This window comes from Ranitomeya variabilis, chromosome 1 (assembly GCF_051348905.1).
Source record: "Ranitomeya variabilis isolate aRanVar5 chromosome 1, aRanVar5.hap1, whole genome shotgun sequence".
Classification (NCBI taxonomy): domain Eukaryota; kingdom Metazoa; phylum Chordata; class Amphibia; order Anura; family Dendrobatidae; genus Ranitomeya; species Ranitomeya variabilis.
In genome coordinates this window covers 617,991,155-618,011,254 of record NC_135232.1, presented here as the reverse complement: position 1 = coordinate 618,011,254, position 20,100 = coordinate 617,991,155, and the positions used below count along the sequence as shown (strand labels likewise).

General features: G+C 46.0%; 1 protein-coding gene across 1 annotated transcript in view; it reads left to right on the top strand.

Annotated features, from left to right (window-relative positions):
• The first annotated feature begins 1,628 nt into the window (after positions 1-1,628).
• The window catches only part of LOC143811001 (prolactin-releasing peptide receptor-like), a 53,217-nt gene continuing 34,745 nt past the window's right edge, over positions 1,629-20,100 (top strand). The window contains exon 1 of the mRNA XM_077293189.1: positions 1,629-1,882. The gene's annotated coding sequence lies outside the window, so the exon portion shown is untranslated. The remainder of the gene's footprint in view (positions 1,883-20,100) is intronic.

Sequence of the window (20,100 nt, the reverse complement as noted above, 5' to 3'; positions counted from 1 at the left end):
CACATAAGGTCCCCTGCTCATGCCAGCACATGTCCAGGCCTGTTTGAAGTTCACCAATGACCATCTGGATGGTCCAGAGGAGGCATGGAAGCAGATGTTTGGAACATACATTACCGTGTATGGAAAGCAATCCCCGCATGTTCATTGGCTGTCTAACAGGTGCAAAACATTTGGGGTAGGGAATAAAGCATGGCATCAGCGATACTCAATCGAGTAATGAGCATATCTGAGCACCCTGATGTTCTATCGAATATCAAGCAGTGGTGAGCACGCTCTCTCATCAGTCACTAATGAGTACTACTGTGTTTGCTATATACAAAGACTAACAAATAAAGTTACACTCTGTAATGCTAAAGCATGTAAATATGAAATATATAACATTGGAATTGCATTACTGCTCTAGAAAAAAAAAAAAAAGAAGATACTTAGAACATAATTTGGCCAATTCACGCATGCTCATGCATGCTCAGTAGCCAACACCATGGCGATCTTTTGCTGGGAACCTTTTTGCTGTAGCAGTAATGCAATTAAAATGTCATACATTTAAAGGGAACCTGTCACCCCCAAAATGGCTGGTGAGGTAAGCTCACCGGCATCAGGGGCTTATCTACAGCATTCTGTAATGCTGTAGATAAGCCGCCAATGTTAGATTATACTCACCCAGGGGCGGTCCCGCTGCGGTCCGGTCGGATGGGTGTATTCGGTCCGCTCCGGCGCCTCCCATCTTCGTTCCATGACGTCCTCTTTGGGTCTTTACGCCGCGGCTCCGGCGCAGGCGTACTTTGTCTGCCCTTTTGAGGGAAGAGCAAAGTACTGCAGTGCGCAGGCGCCGGGCCTCTCTGACCTTTCCGGCAGCTGCGCACTGCAGTACTTTGCTCTGCCCTCAACAGGGCAGACAAAGTACACCTGCGCCGGAGCCGCGGCGTAAAGACCCGAAGAGGACGTCATGGAATGAAGATGGGAGGCGCCGGAGCGGACCTGAGACACCCATCCGACCTGACTGCAGCGGGACCGCCCCTGGGTGAGTATAATCTAACATTGGCGGCTTATCTACAGCATTACAGAATGCTGTAGATAAGCCCCTGATGCCGGTGAGCTTACCTCACCAGCCATTTTGGGGGTGACAGGTTCCCTTTAATGTTTACATGCTATAGAGGTATTTTATTTGTTAGTTATTGAGATGGCTCTCAGTAGGCATCTGTATAGACCAATATTCTGTTTGGAAGTGAAGGTCAGACTTTTGATATTTGCTATATACAAGGAGACTGCACACACCATAAGAAGTCTCTGTTGCCCCTGTACTCATTGTTGGGCGACAAGGAGTAAGGATCCATGCACTTTGTAAAACACACCTACTTTCTTTATAAATGTTGGAAAATAAAAAATCAACACTATTGATAAAATTTATTCAGATCACATTTCTAGTTTAAAAATGAAAAAAAAAAAAAAAAGTTTAATGCAATTTGTGAAGGATAAAAAGAAAGAGTTCAGCACCTGAGCAGTGGACAGCTCCTTGTACTCCCAGTGTGTGAGAGGGGGCTGTGCTCGGGGTCGTCTTGTACCTTGCTTTCTGTACATACATCACTAGCACAGGGCTGGGCTATTCCCTGATCGCACTATATGCAGCCAGGCATTGACAGACAAGTCTCACAGCAAAGTGATTGTTCGGTAAGAGGAGAACCTGTGGCTGTTCCTCCATCTACAGCTCTCCAGTGACAGGTCCTTGTAGGAAGCGGAGCTCCAGAATTAGTGACTGGTGTCACAGGAAGACCCTGATCCCTCTCCCAGTGATCAGCTGCAGATTTACTACCTGTGTCTACTGGAGTCTGCAGCCCGGATCCAGCACAAAGGGCGTTCTAGCAGATTGGATCCTCTCCCCTGTGTAAGTATGGAGCAACAGGTCTGTGTGCTGTCTGGGGGGCACTGCTGGGAGAAGACTCAGGGCTAGTCTTACTTTTCAATGGCCTCATCTTTTACATATATAGTGGATGGAAAGTCATATATGTTTTATCTATCTATATCTATCATCATCAATCTATCATCTATTATCTATTATCCATTTTCTATCTATCATCTATCTTTCACTATCTATCACTATCTATTATCTATCTATCAGCTAGCTATTTATCATCTATTTTCTATCTACTAGCTGTTTATTATTTCTCTCATCACTATCATCTATGTATTATCTATTACGTATTATTGATTTAACTATTATCTATCTATCTATTATCTATCTAGTATCTATCATTTATGCATCTATTATCTATGTATCTATCTTCTATCTATCATCTATCTATGTAGCTATTATCTATCTATTATCTATCCATTATCTATCATCTATTATCTATCATCACTATCCATGACCTATCAGCTATATATTATCTGTCAGCTATCTATTTATCATCTATTTTCTATCTACTATCTATTTATTATCTATCATCTATGCATTATCTATTATCTATCCTGTATTATTTATTTATCTATCAATTATCTATCTATTATCTATCACCACTATTATCTATCTATAATCTATCATCTATCTATTATCTATCTATTATATATCTATCATCTATGTATATATTATCTATGTATCATCTATATATTGTCTATCTATTATCTATCTATTATCTATTTATTTATCTATCTATCATCTATTATCTATCATCTCTATAATCTGTCATCTATCTATCTATCATCTATATATCTTTTATCTATCATTTATCTATTATCTATCTATCATCTATTATCTATCTACATCTATCTATATATTATATACTTTCTATCTATCTAGTCCAAAAATAATGGAGGCAGCACACCAATAAAAGATGAAAATATGTGCAATTTAATAGCCCAAGGTTCACACTTTTGAACCAAAACATCGCCACATGGGCTATTAAATAGCACATATTTTTCATCTTTTATTGATGTGCTGCCTCTATTATTTTTTGGACTGTATTGAAGGGTTGATAAATACCTGGGAGGCATAGCACCCATCCTACTATGCTGGTGCTGCTTTTGTCTTTTTCTTTTGTGGTCATCTATCTACTCTATATCATCTATCTATCTATCTATCTATCTATCTATCTATCTATCTATCTATCTATCTATCTATCTAGGTATCATCAATCTATTCTCTATCTATTCCAGATCTATTATCTATCTTTCTGTATATATCTTCCTGTATCTATTGGTCCATACCCACATTTTGTGCACCATTTATTTGAAGTCCTGCCCACCTTCTTTACATATTATATCCATCCTACCTGCTCACCTGTATGCTCATTTTTATCTGTCATCTATAGTTATTTCTTCTCCATCCATCTTACCTATTGATTGTTTTCTGTCTTTTTATCTGTTTATCACTCTAATATGTATCTCATATATCAACCTCATATATTTAAGATATATCTCAATTGTCCGAATATGTATCCTTCTACATCTCATCTATTTCCATCTATATACTGTCTCCTGTCTGTCTCCAGTCTAACACTAATAATACAGAGTCTCGCAGCTCTGTTAATGACACAAGGTTTAATCAGATTGTGCGTGTATGGCCACTTACTTTATCACCATCAGGCGGTATGTGACAGATAAAATGCCACAGCAAAGATTTCTATTGACCGATTATTCACAAAGCTGTAGATTTAGCCTTAGGCTAAAGAACTAAACAACCTACAATAGATGTGAATGGATTAGGATCAGACATGCCAACATCTTCCCATGAGGAAGCCCAAGTAAGCACTACAAGAACAATAATGGAAATTCTAGGGAAACTTGAATGAGTCAATATGGAAAGGTCTGATGCAGTCATTGACAATGTGCTTGATAATTGCCATAATAAAGTATAGAAATCTACAGTAACAATCACCTACATTGATAATAATGATGCTGCCTGGAGTTCTTATGTAAATGTGTGTTAGCGCGGAGTGTTAATTGCAGGGTCACGTCGATTAATTGACCTTTCCTTTAGAGAAAATAAATGATTGTGACCTTTAACAGATAATCCGAACTTGAAAAGGGTTTTTTCCCTTAAGAGCCCTCATTGGAATGGTGTATATATAATCCGGAGATCGAAGAGGTGTGAATGGTATATCAGTCTCTTCTGAAATCATTGGATGTGGTGTAAGCCCCCATAACACTCATTATTCACCCACCCGACCCTTACCCTAAGTAGTGGGGAAATAATGGAAGTAAGACAGTATTCCCAGGAGATGCGGTATACACTGCTAATCAAAAAGCTGCCTCCGGGATCCGAAAGCTCTGCTACCTCCACACCAGTAAGATAAGTATATATATATAAATACTAGTGAGTAAGCACTAAGCACCCCTTAAATACTGGCTTCTGTGTACTATGTAGAAGTATGTACTCACTCAGCTGCAATTGAGGTAGACACAGACAGCGGTATTGCTGAAATGTCCAGGCAAGTTTATTTAAACTTCATAAACTCCTCAGGATAGCAAAACAAAAGAACAGCCAGTAGAAAGTGAAAACTCAACAACATATAGCGGTCCACTCAGGATAGTGTCTGGTTCTTTTAGGCCTTAGCACAGAAAAACACACTGGAGATCTACATGTCTCCAGATCCTGACGCTGAATGAGAAATTCTTTCTCCATTTTATCTGCAAAATAGCGCTCCTGGGGTAGGCATATGCAGGGCTGCCACTAGAAATGTTGGGGCCCCATACTGGCAATTTTTTTGGGCCCCCTTGAGACTCCGCCCAGGCTCCACCCCAGCCCCGCCTCCACGCTCCACCCCTCGAACTGTCCACAGTCCCACCGTTCTCTCTTGGAAAAACTCTACTTCTCACCTATCACACATTAACAGTTCCCATCACCAGATCACACATATAGCCGGCAACTTTTTAGCCAAAAGATTTTTTAAGCTGCCACCATAATACAGTAGACACTTTTGGCCGGGTCCCACTCTGCTGTAACCTATTAAATATATTTGTTAAAATATGCAATACAATTTAGGTATATTTTTATTTATTTTTCAATTTTTAAAATGACCAATAATATATACACATACAAGGAACAAATACCGCTACACCATGTCCAGACCACATATTACCACCACAGTGATCGAATAATATCATATACAAGGGACAAATACCACAACACCATGTCCATACCACATATTACCACCACAAAGTGACCAAATAGCACATACAAGGGACAAATACCGCAACACCATGTCCAGACCACATATTACCACTACATAGTGACTGAATACTACAATACTGATCAGTAATTTAAAAAACCACAATACTATTACCATTAGTGCCATTATACACAGGAGATCTGTACTTAGTATGCAGTGTCCGTGTACAGTTAATACAGTGATCACTGGCGACATTATACACAGGACCTCTGTATATAGTATACAGTGTATAGCATCAGTGTACAGGTAACACACTGGCTCACCAGTGACGTCTCTAGGTGAAGTCCTTCATCTTTGTTTTTCATCTTTCATCCAGCACAGACCACCATCACTTCTTCCAGCCAGGGCTCGTCTCTGCAGGAAATAACACAGTTATCTCGAGCTCTGCTTGCAGAACACATTACTTAATTTTTCCCAACTTCTACACTACACTACATGAAGAAAAAAAAGCAACATAGTGTCACTCTCTACAGTAACAAGACCGCCCCCCTCCCATTTAAAACAGTATACTCAAAAAATAAAATAAATACATGACTGCAGTAATAATATCCCTTAATTAGCCCCAATGATAATAAAATTCCCCATCCTGGCCCCGTGTGTTTCATTCCTGGCTTCAGCCATATGTTCTCCCATCCTTCCCTCATGAGTATCCATTCTGCCCCATATGATCTCCCCATCCTGCCCCATCTGTCTCTATCGTATCCACCTGCCCCATGATCCTGCACGATCTGTCTCCAATCCTGCCCCCAGTGTCTCCAAACATGCCCCCATGTCTTTCATTCTGCCCCGTGTCTTTAATCATGCCCGTATTGGCAATCTGCCCCCAGTATCTCCAGCACTCTGCCCCCCAGTATCTCCAGCATTCTGCCCCCAGTGTGTCCACCATTCTGCCCCAATGTGTCCAGCATTCTGCCCCACTATGTCCAGCATTCTGCCCCAGTGTGTTAAGCATTCTGCCCCCAGTGTCTCCAGCATTCTGCCCCCAGTGTCTCCAGCATTCTGCCCCCCCTGTGTCCAGCATTCTGCCCCCACTGTGTCTTGGATTCTGCCCCACTGTGTCCAGGATTCTGCCCCACTGTGTCCAGGATTCTGCCCCACTGTGTCCAGGATTCTGCCCCTACTGTGTCCAGGATTCTGCCCCCACTGTGTCCAGGATTCTGCCCCCACTGTGTCTAGGATTCTGCCCCACTGTGTCTAGGATTCTGCCCCCACTGTGTCCTGGATTCTGCCCCCACTGTGTCCAGGATTCTGCCCCCACTGTGTCCAGGATTCTGACCCCACTGTGTCCAGCATTCTGCCCCACTGTGTCCAGCATTCTGCCCCACTGTGTCCAGGATTCTGCCCCCACTGTGTCCAGCATTATGCTCCAGGATTCTGCCCCTACTGTGTCCAGGATTCTGCCCCCACTGTGTCCAACATTCTGCCCCACTGTGTCCAGGATTCTGCCCCACTGTGTCCAGGCTTCTGCCCCACTGTGTCCAGGATTCTGCCCCCACTGTGTCCAGGATTCTGCCCTTACTGTGTCCAACATTCTGCCCCACTGTGTCCAGGCTTCTGCCCCACTGTGTCCAGGATTCTGCCCCACTGTGTCCAGGATTCTGCCACCACTGTGTCCAGGATTCTGCCCCCACTGTGTCCAGGATTCTGCCCCACTGTGTCCAGGATTCTGCCCCTACTGTGTCCAGGATTCTGCCCCTACTGTGTCCAGGATTCTGCCCCCACTGTGTCCAGTATTCTACCCCCACTGTGTCCAGGATTCTGCCCCCACTGTGTCCAGCATTCTGCCCCAGTTTTTCCAGCATTCTGCCCCACTGTGTCCAGGATTCTGCCCCCACTGTGTCCAGCATTCTGCTCCAGGATTCTGCCCCTACTGTGTCCAGGATTCTGCCCCCACTGTGTCCAACATTCTGCCCCACTGTGTCCAGGATTCTGCCCCCACTGTGTCCAGCATTCAGCCCCGGGCCCCCCAGATCGTCACTCTCAAAAAAAAACAAAAACCCAGTTCTTCTTACCTGGCCATGCTCCAGCGGCGAAGCTCCCTCCATGCAGCTGAAGTGCGCACTCACCAGCGACTGACAATCACGTCAGATGCTAGCGACGTGTGCACTGCGGCTGACATCAGCTGCCAGCCTTCGATTGGCTGGTGGCTGTTAACTATTGATGTGTGGGTGCGGGCCCGCACGTCAATAGCGTTATACTGCCACAGCGCCAGTAGGGGCCCAGTGAGCAGATGAGACGGGGCCCAATGCGGGCCCCCTCTGCCCACTGGGCCCCATATGCCAGTCAGGGCAGTAATGCCCTGATGGCGGCCCTGGGCATGTGTGAGCAGTCATTGACACCCATTTCTTATAACTGCTTATAAAACCCAGCCCAGGAATAGCCTGATAACTCTCTCAGCACTGTATGTGCTGTAGCATGCTTCTGAGCTCACATCACCGCAGCTAATAACTGCGATGACACATATCTCCCCTCCAGGACTTGTTCGGTGGCCATGTTACTACTACTATGTACACGTTTGTAAAATAACCCTCCAGACTGTGATCTACTGTGCATGTTATTATTATTATTATTTATTTATATAGCACCATTGGTTCCATGGTGCTGTACATGAGAAGGGGTTACATACAAATTACAGATATCACTTACAGTAAGCAAACTAACAATCACAGACTGATACAGAGGGGTGAGGACCCTGCTCTTGCGGGCTTACATTCTACAGGATGGTGGGGAAGGAGACAATAGGTTGAGGGTTGCAGGAGCTCCGGTGTTGGTGAGGCGGTAGCTTCGGTAGTGGTGAGGAGGCAGCGGGGTCAGTGCCGGCTGTAGGCTTTCCTGAAAAGGTGGGTTTTCAGGTTCCGTCTGAAGGATCCGAATGTGGTTGATAGTAGGACGTGTTGGGGCAAAGAGTTCCAGAGGATGGGGCATATTCTGGAGTAGTCTTGGAGGCAGTTGAGTAAGGAGCGAATAAGTGTGGAGGAGAGAAGGAGGTCTTGGGAGGACCAGAGATTACATGAGGGAAGATATCGGGAGATTAGTTCAGAGATATATGAAGGAGACAGTTAATGGATGGCTTTGTAGGTTAGTATTAGTAATTTGACCTGGTACGCTGAGGGAATGGGAGCTGTTATGGTGTTGTGAATTAGACTTTTTTGGCTCCCTCTAGTGGTTACTAGTGACATGACTCTGGGATTTCCTTCCCTCTGTTTGCACCCAGCTGGGTCGTTTTTCCTTCCTTCTCTTCCTCCCCTTTACCTTTGAGTGGCGTGTGCTTGCTGCAGACATGAATGTGCAGACCTTGATTACAAGTGTTGACCAGCTGGCAGCTCGTGTGCAGGGTATACAAGATTTTGTTACCAGTAGTCCTATGTCTGAACCTAAAATACCTATTCCGGAATTGTTTTCTGGAGATCGATTTAGGTTTAGGAATTTCAAGAATAATTGTAAATTGTTTCTTTCTCTGAGACCCCGTTCATCTGGAGATTCTGCTCAGCAAGTTAAAATTGTTATTTCTTTTTTGCGGGGCGACCCTCAGGATTGGGCTTTCTCGCTAGCGCCAGGAGATCCGGCATTGGCGAATATTGATGCGTTTTTTCTGGCGCTCGGATTGCTTTACGAGGAACCCAATCTTGAAATTCAGGCAGAAAAAGCCTTGCTGGCTATTTCTCAGGGTCAGGATGAAGCTGAAGTGTATTGCCAAAAATTTCGGAAATGGTCCGTGCTTACTCAGTGGAATGAGTGTGCTCTGGCCGCAAATTTCAGAAATGGCCTTTCTGAAGCCATTAAGAATGTGATGGTGGGTTTCCCCATTCCTACAAGTCTGAATGATTCTATGGCGCTTGCTATTCAAATTGACCGGCGTTTGCGGGAGCGCAAAACCGCTAATCCTCTGGTGGTGTTGTCTGAACAAACACCTGATTTAATGCAATGTGATAGAATTCAGACTAGAAATGAACGGAAAAATCATAGACGTCAGAATGGGTTGTGTTTTTACTGTGGTGATTCTACACATGTTATATCAGCATGCTCTAAACGCCTAACAAGGGTTGTTAGTCCTGTCGCCATTGGTAATTTGCAACCTAAATTTATTTTGTCTGTGACTTTAATTTGCTCTTTGTCTTCTTACCCTGTTATGGCATTTGTGGATTCAGGTGCCGCCCTGAGTCTTATGGATCTGTCATTTGCCAAGCGCTGTGGTTTTGTTCTTGAACCGTTAGTAAATCCTATTCCTCTTAGAGGTATTGATGCTACGCCATTGGCGGAAAATAAACCGCAGTTTTGGACGCAGGTGACCATGTGCATGACTCCTGAACATCGGGAGGTGATTCGTTTTCTTGTTCTGCATAAAATGCATGATTTGGTCGTTTTGGGTCTGCCATGGTTACAGACCCACAATCCAGTCCTGGATTGGAAGGCAATGTCTGTGTCAAGTTGGGGCTGTCAGGGAATTCATGCTGATTCCCCGCCGGTGTCTATTGCTTCCTCTACTCCTTCGGAAGTTCCTGAGTATTTGTCTGATTATCAGGATGTATTCAGCGAGTCCAGATCCAGTGCTCTGCCTCCTCATAGGGACTGTGACTGCACCATAGATTTGATTCCAGGTAGTAAATTTCCTAAGGGAAGATTATTTAATCTGTCAGTACCTGAGCATGCCGCAATGCGTTCATATATCAAGGAGTCTCTGGAGAAGGGGCATATCCGTCCATCCTCTTCCCCTCTTGGTGCGGGATTCTTTTTTGTGGCTAAGAAGGACGGATCTTTGAGACCTTGTATTGACTATCGGCTACTGAATAAAATCACTGTAAAATTTCAGTATCCTTTGCCTCTCTTGTCGGACTTGTTTGCCCGGATTAAGGGTGCCAAGTGGTTCACCAAGATAGATCTTCGTGGTGCATACAACCTTGTGCGCATTAAGCAAGGTGATGAATGGAAGACTGCATTTAATACGCCCGAAGGTCATTTTGAGTACTTGGTGATGCCTTTTGGGCTTTCTAATGCTCCCTCAGTATTTCAGTCCTTTATGCATGATATTTTCCGGAAGTATCTGGATAAATTTATGATTGTTTATCTGGACGATATTCTGGTTTTCTCTGAAGATTGGGACTCACATGTGGAGCACGTCAGGATGGTGTTTCAGGTTTTGCGTGAGAATGCCTTGTTTGTTAAAGGCTCAAAGTGTCTCTTTGGAGTACAGAAAGTTCCCTTTTTGGGGTTTATTTTTTCCCCTTCTGCTGTGGAGATGGACCCAGTCAAGGTCCGAGCTATTCATGAGTGGACTCAACCCACGTCAGTTAAGAGTCTTCAGAAGTTCTTGGGTTTTGCTAACTTCTACCGTCGTTTTATCGCTAATTTTTCTAGCGTTGTTAAACCTTTGACGGATATGACCAAGAAAGGTTCTGATGTTGCTAACTGGGCTCCTGTAGCCGTGGAGGCGTTCCAGGAGTTGAAGCGCCGGTTTACTTCGGCGCCTGTTTTGTGCCAGCCTGATGTCTCACTTCCCTTTCAGGTCGAGGTGGATGCTTCTGAGATTGGGGCAGGGGCCGTTTTGTCACAGAGAGGCCCTGGTTGCTCGGTAATGAGACCATGTGCTTTCTTCTCTAGGAAGTTTTTGCCTGCTGAGCGGAATTATGATGTGGGCAATCGGGAATTACTGGCCATGAAGTGGGCATTTGAGGAGTGGCGTCATTGGCTCGAGGGTGCTAAGCGTCGTGTGGTGGTCTTAACTGATCACAAAAATTTGATGTATCTCGAGTCTGCTAAATGCTTGAATCCTAGACAGGCCCGCTGGTCATTGTTTTTCTCCCGTTTTGACTTTGTGGTCTCGTATTTACCAGGTTCAAAGAATGTGAAAGCTGATGCTCTTTCAAGGAGCTTTGTGCCTGACTCTCCTGGAGTCACAGAACCTGTTGGTATTCTTAAAGAAGGAGTTATTTTGTCAGCCATTTCTCCTGATTTGCGATGTGTGTTGCAGAGATTTCAAGCTGGTAGACCTGACTCTTGTCCACCTGACAGACTGTTTGTTCCTGATAAGTGGACCAGCAGAGTCATTTCCGAGGTTCATTCCTCGGTGTTGGCAGGTCATCCGGGAATTTTTGGCACCAGAGATCTGGTGGCTAGGTCATTTTGGTGGCCTTCCTTGTCACGGGATGTACGGTCATTTGTGCAGTCCTGTGGGACTTGTGCTCGAGCTAAGCCTTGCTGTTCCCGTGCCAGCGGGTTGCTCTTGCCCTTGCCTGTCCCGAAGAGGCCTTGGACACATATTTCCATGGATTTCATTTCTGATCTCCCGGTGTCTCGGGGTATGTCTGTCATCTGGGTGGTATGTGATCGCTTTTCAAAAATGGTCCATTTGGTGCCTTTGCCTAAGCTGCCTTCCTCTTCCGATCTGGTTCCTGTGTTCCTTCAGAATGTGGTTCGTTTACACGCATTCCTGAGAATATTGTGTCTGACAGAGGATCCCAGTTTGTTTCCAGGTTCTGGCGATCCTTTTGTGCTAGGATGGGCATTGATTTATCGTTCTCATCTGCCTTTCATCCTCAGACTAATGGACAAACTGAGCGAACTAATCAGACTCTGGAAGCTTACTTGAGGTGTTTTGTTTCGGCAGATCAGGATGATTGGGTGACCTTCTTGCCGTTGGCTGAGTTTGCCCTAAATAATCGGGCTAGTTCCGCTACTTTGGTTTCGCCATTTTTCTGCAACTCTGGTTTCCATCCTCGTTTTTCCTCGGGACATGTGGAGCCTTCTGACTGTCCTGGAGTAGATTCTGTGGTGGATAGGTTGCAGCAGATCTGGAATCATGTGGTGGACAACTTGAAGTTGTCACAGGAGAAGGCTCAGCGTTTTGCCAACCGCCGCCGCGGTGTGGGTCCCCGACTTTGTGTTGGGGATTTGGTGTGGCTGTCTTCTCGATTTGTTCCTATGAAGGTCTCCTCTCCTAAATTTAAGCCTCGCTTCATCGGTCCTTACAAGATATTGGAAATCCTTAATCCTGTGTCCTTTCGCTTGGATCTTCCGGTTTCGTTTGCCATTCACAACGTGTTCCATAGGTCTTTGTTACGACGCTACGTTGTGCCTGTGGTTCCTTCTGCTGAGCCTCCTGCTCCGGTGTTGGTTGAGGGCGAGTTGGAGTACGTGGTGGAGAAGATCTTGAATTCTCGTCTCTCCAGGCGGAGGCTTCAGTATTTGGTCAAGTGGAAGGGTTATGGTCAGGAGGATAATTCCTGGGTGGTTGCCTCTGATGTGCATGCGGCCGATTTGGTTCGTGCCTTTCACGCTGCTCATCCTGATCACCCTGGTGGTCTTGGTGAGGGTTCGGTGACCCCTCCTTAAGGGGGGGGGTACTGTTGTGAATTAGACTTTTTTGGCTCCCTCTAGTGGTTACTAGTGACATGACTCTGGGATTTCCTTCCCTCTGTTTGCACCCAGCTGGGTCGTTACTTCAGGGGTGTTGCTATATAAACCTCTTTGAACCTTAGTCCAGTGCCTGGCATCGGTGTTATCAGACACATTCTGTTTGCTCCTGTTGTTGGTCCTGGTTCATGCTAAATTAAGCTAAGTCTTGCTTCTTTGTTTTTTGGGTTATTTGTTTTCTATCATTTTTGTCCAGCTTGTACTAAATTGATTCCTGACCTTGCTGGAAGCTCTAGGGGGCTGGTGTTCTCCCCCCGGGCCGTTAGACGGTTCGGGGGTTCTTGAATTTCCAGTGTGGATATTTTTGATAGGATTTTTTGCTGACCATATAAGTTATCTTTCTATATTCTGCTATTAGCTAGTGGGCCTCTCTTTGCTAAATTCCTAGCTCATTCTTATGTTTGTCTTTTCCTCTTACCTCACCGTTATTATTTGTGGGGGGCTTCTATCCAACTTTTTGGGGTATTTCCAAGAGGCCTTTCTTTTCCCTTCTAGGGGTATTTAGCTCTCCGGCTGGCGCGAGACGTCTAGGATCAACGTAGGAACGTTCCCCGGCTGCTGGTATTTGTGGTGCTAGGATTAGTTATATGGTCAGCCCAGTTACCACTGCCCTATGAGCTGGTTTTCTGTATTTACTGACTTAGCATTATTCCTGAGACCCTCTGCCATTGGGGTCATAACGTATGGATCCTGGTGGTTAGGATAGCAAAACTGACCTGATAGGTAAACCAGACTATTAGGACAAGCTCTGGGGATGTGGGAGCTATACTGACCGCAACCCTGATCCTATCCACACACACTAAAGGCAGCCGTGGAGCGTTACCTAAAAACCTAGACGCCTCTTCACAGCCTGAGAAACTAGCTACCCCTAGAGAGAAAGCAAGCCTCACTTGCCTCAGAGAAATAACCCCAAAGTTTAGACAGCCCCCCACAAATAATGACGGTGAGTTAAGGGGAAAATACAAACATAGAAATGAAAACAGGTTTAAGCAAATGAGGCCCGCTAACACTAAATAGTCAGAAGATAGCAAGAAATCTGTGCGGTCAGTAAAAAACCCTATCAAAAACTAGCCACGCAGAGAATACAAGAACCCCCACACCGACTCACGATGTGAGGGGCGCACTCTGCACCCCAGAGCTACCAGCAAGCGAAAAATCACATATAAGCAAGCTGGACTGAACTAATCATATAGTGAGAAACATTTTCAAGGAAACAAGAGCAAAATGAACTAGCAAGACTTAGCTTCTCCAGGAGGAGACAGGTCACAAGGGAAGTCCAGGAGAAAACAGAACCAGTACTGAGTACAACGACAGCCGGCAACCAGTATAGGTCCAGGTGAAATAAATAGGAACCAGAATAGCAGGAAACGAGACAGCTGGGCCAGCTACAGACCAGCCATATCGCTAAAGGCCACCAGAGGGAGCCCAAGAACAGAACTCACTCAGTACCACTCATGACCACAGGAGGGAGCCCGAGAACGGAATTCACAACAGGGAGCCAGTGAAGAGATTTGCAGAGGGGGGGAGCGGAGGAGTGGCGAGGAGAGAGATGAATTAGTCAGGTAGCAGAGTTAAGGATGGACTGTAGAGGTGCAAGGGTGTTAGCAGAGAGGCCACAGAAAAGGATGTTGCAGTAGTCAAGGCGGGAGATGATGAGGGCATGTATAAGCATTTTAGTAGATTGACGGTTGAGGAAAGGACAGATTCTGGATATATTTTTGAGCTGAGGCGACAGGAGATGGAAAGAGCTTGGATATGCGGTTTGAAGGACAGGGCAGAGTCAAGGGTTACTCCGAGGTAGCGCAGTTACGGTACGGGGAAAGCGTGATGTCGTTAATTGCGATTGCATGTTGATGAAATTACCCTCCAGATCTTGCATCTGTATATTACTGTGCGCACATTATTGAAACAAGTCTCCAGACCTTAAATCTGTATACTACTGTGCGCACACTGGTAAAATAATCCTCCAGCCAATGCATCTGTACACTTGTCACGCTCTGACAGTCTTAGATAGTTCTGTAGAGCTGGGACCCTAACAATCCTGGGGGTATTCTTAATGTTAGAGAGGCCCAAATCTCCAACCTCAGTATGCTCTTGTTATTCCCTGGTCTGTACCCTCCCCAAGACCATGGAGCCTGGGACAGAAATGTAATGTGAAATCAGGGATAATAGAAACCCTCTATCATACAAAGCACCAACCAACAATAGGATGGAGGATAGGGACAGGGAGGAATAACCTATATGGTAACAGGGACCAGGAGATAAACACACACATACAGCAGAATACCTCTACAACAACTCTCCAAAACACTTAGCTTAAGCACACCGCACAGGAAGACAAATCCCCAATAGCAACAACAAAAATCTATTCATCACAGTGTCTCCAAGGAGCTAGGAAGCAGAGCTTTTACTGGCAAGGGTCTGGCCAGGTTTTATAGGAAGATTTAACGACCAAATCAGAAGCAGCTGAAATGAAGCTGCATGTTTGTGAACAGCATAGAAAGGGTCGTTAACCTTCAGCACCAAAGGAAACCAAATTAATTTAATATGGGATCCAAACACACAGGCTAACTGGAAGATTTGCAATTCACAATACACAGTCATCTTGTCACGAACTGACTCAGTTAAGTACAACGGATGACACAATGAGCACCAACAACGGGGATAGGAAAAAGAGAAGAAAGGCCCTCACAAAAGGGAACGAGGGATGAGGCACCTCCCAACTCAGCCTGTGCCAATCCATAAGCTCCCCTAATGCCCTATGTGGGTCCTTCCCCCCCGCTGCCGTCACAAACCTCATCCCTAACTGTCACCTCACTATACTCTGGCTAGTGCACTGGCCAGCACGGACACTAGCCTCACCATTGCAGATGGTGAAAACACAGGGGTAGTGACAAGCATGAGACAGGCAAAGACAGGGAATAAGGAAACTTAGCTTCCAAGCTAATGGGAGTAGGCATATCCTCCAAGACGTAGCACGACAGGGACTCTTCCTCAAGAGTCCCTACACGCAGGTTAATATTATCTACGACTTGGGTCACACTCCCCTGGTTGAGAGGAACAGAGTCAATTGCCTGAACGGGAATGGGTCTTGCCAGCATCCTACCGATCAGACCATGGATCTGAACAAAGCGAGAATCCATCAAATTGACTCAAGCCTCACTATCCACAAGAACTGGTATAGTCTCAGTTTCCCCACCAACCACTGATATGGAAATATTTGGGTTGGATAAATTTATCCCTCTGTGTGTGCTGCGGCCGCTCCCAATTAGACTGAGTATTTTGAGCGCTCATCAAGAATGGACTGTACACAACTGTGACAGAACAACATTCCATCAATACTGATACTTTATTGTACATACATAGTTTTTATGATAGCATATAGAAAGGAGTGGTTAGGGGTTGTTAGGGGTGGTTAGTTAATTACCATATTGTCTAGCTCCTCTGTGATTGGTTATCTAAACATATATGGAATATTGTGATTAATGCTCATATGACAGCAGATTAAGCAACTAAACTTGAGCTCTGTATCTAGGACAAAGTGGAGACATCTGATCAGGAGTTAAAACATCTGACACTGTTCCGCTTTTTGGGATGGAAAACCCCATATGATCTGTCTGGGTTATATCAGTTCGTGTCAGCCATTTTAAACCATTGATTATAATGTATATATTAGCTGTGAGGATATGAGTATATATGATTATAGAGGAGTATACATGCAAGTGAGATCTACATGATATATATATTTCTATCACAAGCCCCCCATAGATATCACTTGCCCTAATCCTAGCCTCCTGTCCCAAAGCGCTGCAACTCTTTTGTGCTGTTGGTGAACTGACGCAAGCCTAATGCCTGCGCCCCACTCCGTACAGACTTTTCGCAAATGGGCGGTCAGGAGATCTGTCCCTAATGGGGGTTCGTTGCAGTCAGTCTCTTAGTCAATAGCATGTGTATTGAGCGATGTGTAGTCTTTATCAGGTAGGTCATCTGTTCGGTCAGGCAGGGCATCCACAATATCATTCTGGCTTGGGTGTCATCTTCTGGTAGGGGAGCTTTCTTGCAATGCGATGAGTGGATCCAAGCGGGTCTTCCCTCCAGTTTCACAGAGTTTGGTGTCATCAGCAGCACTTGAGCAGGACCATCAAATCTGGGATCGAGTGGTGTTCTCCTTACAAACTTTTTTCCACCAACTCCCAGTCTCCTGGCTTAGGAGTGCGTACCGGACAATGAATCTGGATCTGGCAATGAAGAAAAAAACTCGAGAGTGGATGTTAGCAAGTTTCTTGGTGAGTTCAATTTACATAAGCAGACAAAGTATCATATTACATAATCAGCTGCTGAGGGAAAGGATACCCCTAACCTGGGACTAGACCCAAATAAAATTGAATACAGTGACAGCTTTTCTGGGCCTCTGGGAGTGTGCCTAACACTGAGTAGTGTGATTGGGAGTGTGTAGACCTAAGTCTGACCCCACTGCTGACTAGATCTCTCATGTGAGATTTGCTGTGAATGCGGGTCCCTGGTCACTCTCTATCACTTCTGGGACCCCATAGCTGCACATCTCGTCTCTGAGAGTAGCTTCTTTGCAGTAGTCTTTGCTGACTGGTTCCTCACTGGGAAAGCTTCTGGCTGCCATCCTGAGAACATGTCCACGGCCACAAGGGCATATTTGAAACCTCCACTTGGCGGAATTTGGATGTGGTCTATCTGGATCCTCTGGAAGGGGTACAGTGGTCTGGCAAGATGATGTGTGGGAACTTTCTCCATTCTTCCGGGGTTGCATTTGCCACAGGTCAGACAGCTGCTAGTGAACTTGGCTGTTAGGGTGGGGATCCCTGGAGCGAACCAGTAAGCACCAATCGGATCATTCATCTGTGTCTTTAATCTGTGTGTGGGCCACCATAGGGTACATGTTTTGGGGTAAACAGAGTTTGTGGTCCATTGAGTATACCCTTCCTTCTTCATGTGTTGCTCTCTTCTGCATCCACCATTCCTTCTTGTCCTTTGGGGCTTGCTCTTGCAGCTTTTTTTGAGCAGGTCACAGGACGTCATTTTTTCAGGTTTCCTGTCTTCATCCGTCCTGTATTAGCCGTCCGGCTCTACGACCTCTTCCACTTTTCCATATTGTCTTCCCTTGACTGCTTCTTTGGCTGCCATATCGACCATGTTGTTGCCTCGTGCCTCTACTGTGTTTAGTTTTCTATGCGCTTTGACTGTTAGTACTGCCACCACTTTGGAAGTTGAAGTGCGTTCAGCAGGTCCTTAATGGCTCCATGATGCTTCACGGTTGTTCCGCTTGCTGTGATGAAGTCACTTGCAGCCCAGATGGGTCCGAAGTCGTGTGCTATGCCATGCGAGTACCTCAAATCGGTATACATTTTCTCAGTCTTGTCTTCTGCCATCTGGTAGGCCTTCATCAGCGCTATCAGTTCTGCTTCCTGGGCTGACAGACTGGGCGGCAGACCTCTGGACCACAGGATCTCTTGATTGCTGGTCACTGCACATCCCGTGTGGAATCTTCCTTCATCATCTGCAAATCTGGAGCCATCCACATAGAGGATCAACTCTGGGTTGGTCAGTGGGTCTTCTGCCACCTTGGGTAGTCCTGCTGTTTCCTGTGGCATGATGCTGAAGCAATCATGGTCATCCGTCCGGAGCAAATTCATATCCCATGCAGACTTTTTATCTGAGGGTCCATATCTGTATCCCCCCCTTGGGAGTGGGAGTAGAGTGGACGGGTTGAGGACTGTGCATCTGGAGATGGTGACATTGTTGGGCAGGAGTAGAGAGCACTGGAGGCGAAGATGCCTGGCGGTGGAGAGATGTTTTAGCTGGGTTTGGTTGAGGATTGCCGAGATGTCATGCAGAGCCAGGATTTGTGCAGGCATGTGCTGCAACTGCTGCTCTCATGCGGGACGAAGAGGCTCCCCTTGCAACTGGATCCAGGCAAGCTGAAAAGTAGTCTGAAAGTCTCTGCTTTCCCCCCTGAAGCTGCGCCAGGACTCCAGTAGCAAGGCCTTCTTTTCTCATCAAGTAGAGACGGAATGGCTTCTCGTAGTCAGATAGGCCTAGTGCTGGTGCTGAGACTACTGCACCTTTTAACTTCTTGAACAAGCTGAAGGCTGCATCTGTCAGGAGGAACAGGGTCACACTGATGTATTCACACAGAGGCTGCATTAGGACTGAAGCATCAGGGATCCAGGCTCTGCAATACGAAACTAGACCAAGGAAGGCCTGTAGCACCTTTGGAGTTGTTGGAGGAACCATCTTCTCCACTGTGGTTCTCCGGTCATCTGTCAGGTGTTTCGCCTGGTGAGCAATACAGTGTCTCTGGAACGTAACTCGCTTTCAGACACCACTGGACTTTGTTCTTTGAGATCTTGCAGTGCTGCTCTGCCAGGTAGAGTAGGAGGTACACGGAAATGGGCTTTATATGTGTCAAAGTCAATTGCACAAAGGAGTAGATCGTCCATGTATTGTAGCAGGGTTACTTCTGCATGTTCTGTGACCCAGTTGGTGAGGACTGTGGACATTGCTTTGGTGAACTGTGGAGGGCTGTTCTGGGCCCACTGTGGCATCACTGTCCATGTGTGGTGTCCCCCCTGGTGCATTAAGGCAAACAGGAACTGGTCTTCCGGATGAAGGGGAACACTGGAGAAAACATTAGCCAGGTTGTTCACTGTGAACACTTTTGCTGTGGCAGGCACATTTGAGAGCAGAGTGTGCGGATTCGGCATAATTGCAGTTTCAAACACCGTGGCGTCATTCACAGCTCTCAGGTCATATACCATTCTGAACTTGGCTGGCTCTCCTTTTACAGTCTTTTTCTTGACGGGGAAAAGCGGGGTATTGCAAGGCGATGTGCGAGGAATAATGATTTCTATTTCCAGGTAGACCTTCAGTTGGTCAGAGGCAGCTTGACTCTAGGCCTGGCCTGGGCCTTACGAGGGTACGGGGTACATGGCTTGAGTGACACCCGTACTGGGGCAACTTGAGGTTGAGGCTTGAGGCTGGGGTCCCTTAGACCATAGACTTTCTGGTACTACGTCCAGTACCTCCTTGAGTAGGCCTCATCGGTTGCTTAAGGTTCTTGTAGGGCCGCCAGCATGACTCTTCTTGGATCAGGGATGAAGAAAGTGTCACAGACCCATTTTCCTGGAACACTGTGGTTGCCTTCAGCTTCTGCAGTAGGTTCGCTCCCAGCAGGTTGAGTGGAAGTTCCTTGACACCACAAACTGGGACAGTATAGAGTGTCCTGGCTGAGTGCACATGCTCAGTGGCTTTGTAAGCTGAGAATGTCTGACTTGACCACCAATGCCCATGCGAGACACAGAGGATTCTGATAGGCAGGTGGGATCAGCGAGTTCCACAGGTGTCATCACACTTCTGGCTGCACCACTTTGGATCTGACAACGCCATCCACTTTAAGGGTAATTTGAGGTATTGGTCCTGCAGATGAAGTTTTACATGTCAGGAGCGTAGTGTCTTGAGGACCTGGCTTGCTTGCCTCTGTCCTATGGACGTG